Genomic DNA, 9,496 nt, shown 5'->3' on the forward strand with positions numbered 1-9,496 from the left:
GGCCTTGAGGTCACCTGCAGAGATGTTTTAGGCAGCAATTATAAGCAGGAAACAAAATGCACTCATTTGATTTCATAAAATTGGACAAGACCCTTGGATGCAGACTTACCATGACATCTAAGCATAGCTTGAAGAGCCAGTTTCCCTATCTGGGGATAGGGGGAATGGCAATAGGTTAGGGCTTGCTCTGACTCCCCAGGAGGTGCCCCTGCATTGTAATAGCTGAGCTGAGACCAGAGGGGACCTGTCAAGGCTTACCTGCTAGAAACAAATGCTCACCTTGCTGTCCAAGATTCTGGAAAAGGGGATCCCTTGGATTGTCGAGTTTGGCTTTCCTTGGCCTGTTCTTCATTATGATTTAGAGATTTGGGGTCTTTAGGTGGCATCTGACTCGGTCAGGGTGACGAATCTGATACATCTGAGAGTAGGTACCCAGATCCACAGTGCTAGTTCCAATATCCTATTCTAGGGAGAGTAAGCAAGAAGACTGATAGGTAGGTGATGATAAGAAGAAACAGTTAATATTATCAGCGAAACCTGCAGTAAATCTGTTGGTTTGCTGGCACCCAGAAGCTAACCATGCCGTGGCATCTGGTTCAAAACCCAAACAACCTGGAAGGCAAAGAATAAGCCAAAGAGCAAATGAAGTCTCTTCAAGAGGCCAAAGGAAGATTCCATCACAGCACACTGTAACCCTGCTTTCTATCCTCTTTCTCCACTCCTCTCTGTATCATATTTCAGTACCTGGAGACTCACTGCTCCCCAAACTTTGCCACCCTCTCCCAGGATGCTCGCATTACTTTCTCCCTCTCTTTTTCACACAACAGCAGTACTCAATACTTTCTGTTGAAAATCCCACCATTTTCTCCCTTTCCCGGACCTGCCCTCTGTTCCTTCCCCTGGACCGTACCTAAACATCAAGACCCAGCAGGTATTAGACCCCCCAGGGCTGGGGGAACTCTGCAAAAGGACTGGGATCATGGGTGGATATCCTATGTAGTCCCTGATAGGACTTTGTTGACCACCTGCTATGTGTTACATACCACATAAAATTCCTTAATGTAACAGGTGTCTAAACTGGGTTGTTCTTTAAAAAAAAAAAAATTTTACTTATTTATTCATGAGAGACACAGAGAGAGAGAGAGGCAGAGACACAGGCAGGGGGAAAAGCAGGCTCCATGCAGGGACCCCGATGTGGGACTCCATCCCGGGTCTCCAGGATCACACCCTGGGCCGAAGGCAGACGCTTTAACCACTGAGCCACCCAGGCGTCCCTAAACTGGGGTGTTCTAAGTGTGTGCTGAGAACCATGTTCCAAGGACATGTTCCTTGATGAGCAGGTTTGATAATTAACTACATTTGGACAACATATTACCCCTTACCTGTCTCCTGGAGATTCCCAATGCACATTAAATTTCTGATAATTCAGGATGCCTGTCTCTGCCTCTCTCTCTGTGTCTCTCATGAATAAATAAATAAAATCTTTAAAAATTTTTTCTGATAATTCCTGAGGTAAGTATGCATATATATCATTGCTTAACCTAACGTACTTGATCACTAAACTTAATCGTGGGAAAAGAAGGCGCTAACATCAGCAGCACACTTGACCCACACGGATCTAGAGAACTGATACTTGTTCTGTGTTTGCAGATTCTGGAGAATCGGGTGGGTATCTGCCCTGATTTAATGCGTCTTTGTGGCAGTGTAGATATGGGCTTGATGATTCTTGACAGGAAGGTTTTATTCCCCAGGCTTAGAGGATGGGTAAAGACGAGCCAATAAGACAACTCAGTGATAGCTTTAGAACCGAAAGAGAAACCCACGATGGCACCCAGCAGTGCTGGTGGGAGAAGGAGCCCCTGGGAACGCACCAGGAAGGGCCAAGAGGGGCAAGTGCCTCCGAGACCAGAAAGTCAGACCCGGGCTCAGAAGCTCCCTGGCTTGCACAGGGGCATACCTGGGTGATCCTGCCACACCACACGGAAGCCCCGCATTCAAGCTTGCTCGAGACTCTGGCTGGTAACTGAAAACAGAGAACTCAGCGAATGGACGTGGTGCTACTGGATGAGCTTTATTTTCAGAAATGTTCTGACTTTCCCAAAGCCCCCAGACAGATCCTTTTGTTTTCTTTTCTTACACTCCCTTTCTCCACTCACGCCACCCCCTCACTCGACATCATGGTTTCTTAAATCAAATAAACTGATCTGCCTGAGGAAGGGAGACCCTTCCTGCCTGGAGCCAGCCCCTGATAACTGGCATCAGGGCTGCTATTTTGAAAGGCTGCCTTGAGATCTGTGTCTCTAGGCATTTTGTTATTCTGCAGTTTGCTTTTGGAACTTCTTAAAACAAACCTCAAAGAAGAGAAAACTCCTGTCTGAAACTAATTCCTTTTAGGATCCAAGCAATGACTCACACAGGCTGTTTTGGCATCTATGCTCCCTGTTGAGTTAATATGATTAGACTCATAAATTCTATTTTTGAAATGCAGGCTCTGTACCCTGAATATTCTTTCAGAACAACAACAACAACAAAAAACTGGGAGGAAAAATGACACCCCTATTTACATATTTGCTAGATCTAAATTTATGCTATTTGCCCACTTACTTTTGTCTTTCACTGTCTATTTTTTTCCATCAGATTAAAGAGCTCTAGCAAATTCTTCAGGGAAGTTGCAGAAACTGTTCTTTAGGACAGGTCTTGTCCACATGCAAGCTAGTCCTATAGGAAGTTCTATATTCGCCAAATGTCCACCGACCGATGAAAGGATAAGCAACCCGCAGTATATATGCTCGATGGAATATTATTTAGCTTTAAAAAGGAAAGAAATCCTGAAACATGTTACAACACAGATGAGCCCTGAAGACACGATACTAAGTGAGATAAGCCAGTCACAAAACGTTGCATGGTTCCACTTACGTGAGGTCCGTAGAGTAGCCAAATTCACTGAGGTAGAAAACAGAAGGGAGCTTCCTAGAGGCTGCTGGGAGTGGGGAACAGGGAATGATTATGTCATGGGTATGAAGTGTGAGTTTGGGAAGACAGAAAAGTGCTAGAGGCGGATGTGATGATTATTGTACGACAGTGTGAGTGTACTTAATATCATCAAACTGTGCACTTAAAGATGGATCAAACGGTAAGTTTTTGTTTTGTATATTTTACCAAATATGCACACAAAGCTCTCTTTTCTCCGGGGACAGGCGTAGAACACTGCCCATGGCCTGAAGCTGCCCCCCTGCTTGGTTTTGATCTTAGTAACCCGCTACTCCAGAAATAACCAAGTTACTTGCTCTTCAAAGCTAAAGCCCGGCCGGAGCGAAGTCCTACTTCATCACAGAACTGGCAAGTTCCCACCGAGGGAGGTGCTTTTCTTACAACATGTGATGGGCGGTCTTGGCAGGAGGCAGGTGCAGGCTTTCCTTCCTGGGAAAAAGTCCCAACCACAGAAATGTGATGGCTCCTGAGATTTGTCTCAGTCACTGTAGCTGTTACATAAGTTAACACGCATACCCCTTCGTCCTTGCGTAATAAACAGCTGTGAGTGTTCAGGGACACATGGCTCTCCATTTGGCCATAAACTTAACCCTAATCTAAAGACCTCTCTATGTTTCATCTTAACTTGTGCGGCAAGCCCAACTTTTTAAGCGTTTTGTTTGTTAGATCATTTTTGATGACTCCTATAAAGCAGCGTTGCTCATAATAAAGGACTTCATGGGTGCCCATTAAGAACAACGAGCTGTGCTAACCACAAACCTCAAAAGAGGTGTTGCTATTTGGGCTTTAAATAAAAAATAAAGATTTGTATTCTTGCCACTGGAATAAAGGTCTTTTGAGAACCTCATTTTCGAAAGAGTCTCTGGCATGACCACAGACACGGTAAACACCCAGTATCGTGCACATTCTCATGCGTTCCCTTTAAAGCACATTGTGCATTTTAGAATTACGTGTTAAAAGATGTATACAGCCGGGTGAGTGACCAGTCGTAACAGCCCCAAAACAATATTTGTTAAATACAGTCTTCTTAACTAGATTTGTCCTGAGCATCTTATTCATCGCACTTAAATAGTCGCCTTTATCTCTTTACAATGGACCTGGACGGATTTTGAAGAAGTTAAAGACTGTGGGGGACTGAGTGCGTCAAACAGAGACCAAACTTGTCAGATGAACTTTACAAGTAAAGAGTCCGCCACCTGTTTCTCATATAGGCCATTCTCAATTTCTTAATTGGGGCTAATTTGGAGTGATGTTAAAGCACTCCAGTTGGCTTTACACTCTCACTTGTAGACCACTCCAATTGACGTACCCTAGGGGCAAAGGAGGTGGGGAAGATGGATAAGAACTCGATTAACACCAGTTTCCAGGACACCTAATTAGGAAGCTCTCTTTCTGGCCAGGGCTGTGGGAACTACCACAGAATATGGTGTAAAGGGTGTGGGGCTTAGCTGGATCGGATTACTGCCGCTTGAGGTGCAAGGCTGCACCATCTTGCACCAGCCCTGACAACCAGCTCTTATAAGAGCAGGAAAATAACTTAGACATGGTCATCTTCACTTTAGGATCTTAGCTTTGTTGACCTTCCATCCTACCCCACACTCTTTTCTGCCCTCCTTTAAAGTCTGGGCAGACAGAAGGATAAGATGTCTTCTAGAAGTCCTAAGGTAAGCCGCAGGAGAGCCCTTTCCAACAAAGCAACATCTTGTGGTCATGGGAGGCAGGCATGATTGGAGCCCAGCACAGGAATTTAAAAAAAAAAAAATTTTTTTTAAAGTCCAATGCAAACCCCAATGCAAAAGGATGCTTGGAAAAGACTCAGAATGAGGGCATGGAAGTTGGGTGTGGAGGAGTGTCCTTTGCTCTGGAATGGAGGGCAGCTGACACAGGCACATCTTGAACTTTTAGAAACTCTCTTAACTGTAAAGAACCAGATGAGAGGGTTCAAGCAAGGCCAGCCTCTGATGCAGCTGCAAGCTAGGGCCTCCATATCTCTAGCTACAAATAGATGGCGGGGTAGGTGGGGAATCAACCAACAGCTGTGCTAAGACTTCAATGGTGGAAAGGAGCTAGGAAAGCAAAAATATAAGAGGAAAGCTTTGTGTGGGGATGAAACAGCAAGTGCAAAGGCCCTGAGGAAGGAAGGGCCTGGGGTGTTCAGGGAGCAACCCAGTGTGTGACTGGAGCAAATGTGTAGGGAGCTTAGCTTACACACAGACAGGGTGCCCTCACTCAGAGCTCGGAAGGGAGGAGTGAAGGTGGTGAGGACTCCAAGCATCCAATAGGGCACTCTCGGTTCTCACCTGGAGCCCTGGCACACCCAGAAGGCCAGTGGACAAAATGACTCAACAGCCAGCAACACTGACCTCCTGTCACCTGTACACACCATTGATGGAGGCTTATACCTTCCCTAGAATTCCCAAGATCCACCTTAAACATTTCAAGCCATTATCCACATACCACTTACAGCTTATTGTATTCTCAAAAAGAGCAAGCCAAGACCCCAGTCCATCCTCTCCACCATTCTGTTTTTCTTTTTTTTTAATAATCAATTTATTTTTTATTGGTGTTCAATTTGCCAACATACAGAATAACATCCAGTGCTCATCCCGTCAAGTGCCCCCCTCAGTGCCCGTCACCCAGTCACCCCGTCCCCCCCCCCCGCCATTCTGTTTTTCTTCACAGTTTAGTCAGACCAGTTCTCCTCCACTGGGGGTGATTTTTCCCCTCTAGGAGACACTGGTCATGTTTGAAGACATTTTTGGTTGGCACGAATCATGCTGGAATGCTACTGGCATCTAATGGCTAGGGGCAGGATGCTGCTAACCTCCTACAGTGCATGGGACAACTCCTTAGCAACAGATAATTATCCCATCCAAAATGTCCATAGATGGATAAGAAGGAAGACCATCTCAGGGTGATTACTGGGGAGGATTTTATTCCAGAAAAAAAAAAAAAAAATGACCCAGAAGAAAGCTGGCTCAGCTCCTTTCAAAATTAAATACCTCCCTCCTTTGTCACACATTGGAAAACAAGTGAGTTTCTATTTCAGTCTGTGGGGTGGGTTTTCTGCCTATTTGGCTGGCTTTCTGTTTGGCTGATGCATCATGGACAGCTCAGTGTGGCCTGCTGTGTATCAGGAAGAGAAGTCCCAGAATGGGCCAGAGCCATAAACGTGGGCACACAGACCACCCTCAGAGCTCCCAGAAGCCGGCACACACCCAGCTGGGTCCTCCTCAGGGAAGTGGCTGGAGGCAAGTCTTAAAGCTATAGGGACTTCCTGGCATCATAGGTTTGCACTTTTAGACGTTTTCCCTCCTTTTATGCATGGCCATAGGGGCTCCGAAATTCAAAGCAGGGATGTGTCCTAAAATATCCTTGAATAGATATGTCAGCAATGTCGTTGCATAATGCCATTAGCTATGGGCTGAACTGTGTCCCCCTCAACTTCACGTGCTGAAGTTCTAACCCCTAGGACCTCAGAATGTGACTGTTTTTGAAAGTAGAGTCTTTAAAGAAGTGATTAAGATAAAATGAGGTCATCAGGGAGGGCCATAATCCAATATGACAGGTGTCCTCAGAAGAAGAAGTAGATTAGTTGACAGACACACACTGAGGGACAACCATGGATGCAGGGCGGAAGGAGTGTCTACACACCATGGAGAGAGGTCTCTGGGGGAACCAGCCCAGCCTACACCCTGATCTTGGACTTGTAGCCTCCATACTGTGGGACAATAAACCTTTGTTGTTTAAGGCCCTAGTCTGTGGCACTTTGTTACAACAACCTAGCAAACTAACACAGTGGTCTTAGAGCTGAGACGGGTTCAGGAATTCTCCAGTGTGACCTGCTTCCCAGAGCCACCATCTCCTCTACGGACACCCTCTGAGAAGCAGCCTCTGATCACTGCCCGGGCGGTGGTGGGGCAGGGCTGGCTCATGTCTTCACCAAGAAATCGTTTAGCATGGCGTATTAGTTTCCTCTTGCTGCTGTAACAAATTACCACGTGCTTGGGAGTTAAAAACAGCAGCCATGTATTCTCTCACAGTTCTGGAGGCCAGAGCCCAAAAGCAGTCTCCCTGGGCCCTGCTCTGTTCCGGGGGACTGGGAGACCCTGTTGCCTTGCCTCTCCCAGCATCTAGATCTGCGTTCCTTGGCTCATGCTCCTCCTCCATCATCACACATTACCTCTCCTCTACCTTCTGCGTCCCCCTGTCTTTATTTCATGACACCTGTGGTGGCATGCAGGGCCCACCTGGGTGATCCAGCATGCTGTCCCATCTCTAGGTCCTTGCTCACATTTACAAAGTCCCCCTTGCCATGCCAGGGAACACATTTGTGGATTCCACGGATTAGGACATCTTTATGGCGAGAGGCATTATTCAGCCTACGACAGGCCTCAAGGCAGGTTTCTTGGGCCAGGCCATTTTACCCCGATCACCAGCCAGCCCACTGGGCAGGTGGCCAGAGTGGTAAAATCATGGGACATAACCTAATTTGGCAACCTGTGGATTAGAAGGCCCCTCAAGAGAAGCAGGAATATGGGAGACCCTCTACTGGGCCACACTTGCAAGTTGGCCCAGAATATTTTGCTTATATTTTAGAAGACTGCTTTGGGTTAAAGGAAGAAAGGTCAAATGCCAAGCACCCTTGGGCCAGAAGTCACCCTTTCTATTGGAGGAAGGTAACAAGCAGAATCCAAGAGACTTGAGAACCTCTGGAAGGGGCGACATCCCCGTTCTCAGACTTCCTCCTTCCCCCGGGGTTGTGCAACATATTGCTGGTGGGAAGTGAGCTCACCCACTTCTCTGCCGCTTTAGCCAGAGCATGGCTGAGTGCAATTTGCACCGTGTTTGTGGAGGTTTGGCTTACCTCCCTTTCTTCCTCCGACCCCACAGCTTTTCCCCTAAAAGCATGCCTTAAAAGAAGTGGCCCCCAAATAGTCACAGGGAGCTTGGATACTAACAAACACATCATTAAACATATACGACTTCCTTCCAGTACATTCCGTCCAGATGCAGAGGACAGTTAAGGCATTTATTTTCAGACCACCCTCATTATTGTTCCCGCCCACCCTCATTTTATTAAGTTGCCTTCGGGCAAAAACACAAACAAAAAAAAAAGTCATAAAGATCTAAGTTGCTGCTTCTCCTTTTTCTTTTTTCAATTAAACGAAGCTAAATAGGCAATAGCCAGTTCCAGAAAACGGCTTAAGACGTTTCCTCATTTTCTGTATTTTGCAGGTCCTCAGAAGCTGAAGTCGATGAGTTCAGCCGATGGCTCCCAAGCAAAGTCCCCTTCCTGGGAGGAACAAAGGCTGCCCCAGGCTGGAGCTGGCTAGAGCCTGCTGCCCACCTGCCTGCTGCCACCAGCCATTCAGGGCACTGCTTCTCCAGCCCCAAGTGCAATAGGCTGAATGGTGTCCCCAAAAGAGCATGTTGAAATCCCAACCCCCATACCTGTGAATGTGACCTTATTTGCAAATGTAATCAAGTTAAGATAGATCAGATGAAGTCAGGCTGAGCCCTAAGTCCAATGTCTGGTGTCCCCATAAGAAGGAATTTGGCCAGGGACACACAGAGGGAGGACGGTGTGGGGACCTGGGGACCTGGGGACCCGGGGACACGCCCTGCAGTGGGTTGTGCAGCTCCGCAAGCCCAGGAGAAGCAGGGACCGTCCACAGCCTCCAGAAACTAGAAGAAGGCAGGGATGGAGTCTTCCTCTGAGCCCCCAAGAAGAAACCAACCGTCCTGACACCTCGATTTCAGGCTCCCAGCCTCCAGAACAGGGGGGCAGTTAATTTCTGTTGTTTTAAGCCATTCGGTCTGTGGCGGTCTGTGCTTTACAGCAGCTGCCCTAGCAAACGACACACCAGGTTAGGCCCTAAGCTGCCCCTTTTGGTCACTTGAACACAAAAGTTGCTGTCTGGCTCTGTTCTTCATGCCTCTCTCCTGCTTCTTACTGCGGCTCTGGAGGTTTCCTAAGCCTGATGTGGGCTGCAAATCTGAGTCAGAACCATCAAGGCCCTCTTGGAGGTTGACCAGTTTTGAAGGGAGGAAAAACAGGGTGACCCCTCCCAAACTTTTCCCCCCTTCCCCCGTAAGTTCTCTTAATGTTGGTGGAGAAAACAAAACATAGTACATCACACCAGTTGTGTGCAAGTGGCTGGCGGAGGGAGGGGAGATCATCTGCCGCAGACACCTGCGCTCGCCCTGTGAGCTGAGCGCCAGGGTTGCCGTTCTGCAGGTGCAGGGTACGTGAGCCGGTCCCGGCTGGGGTCTCCTGCTCCGGAGCTCACACGGGACCCAACCGCAGCCTGGTCTTTGTTCTTCCATCCAGGCTCCACGAGGATCACTCACTTTAAAATCCTCTCAGTATAGGGACGCCTGTGTGGCTAAGTGGTTGAGCGTCTGCCTTTGGCTCAGGGCATGATCCCAGGGTCCTGGGATCGAGTCCTGCATCGGGCTCCCTGCAAGGAGCCTGCTTCTCCCTCTGCCTGTGTCTCTGTCT

At 47.6% G+C, this 9,496-nt stretch overlaps 1 long non-coding RNA gene across 1 annotated transcript; it reads right to left on the reverse strand.

Annotated features, from left to right (window-relative positions):
* Positions 1 to 278: 278 nt before the first annotated feature.
* On the reverse strand, positions 279 to 3,027 carry LOC140621423 (uncharacterized). The gene is made up of 2 exons (XR_012021093.1): positions 2,917 to 3,027; positions 279 to 465 (listed from the first exon to the last, which is right to left on the reverse strand). It is a non-coding gene; the product is annotated as an uncharacterized lncRNA (long non-coding RNA).
* Positions 3,028 to 9,496: the final 6,469 nt, after the last annotated feature.

The sequence above is a fragment of the Canis lupus genome, chromosome 30 (assembly GCF_048164855.1).
Source record: "Canis lupus baileyi chromosome 30, mCanLup2.hap1, whole genome shotgun sequence".
NCBI classification, from domain to species: Eukaryota; Metazoa; Chordata; class Mammalia; order Carnivora; family Canidae; genus Canis; species Canis lupus.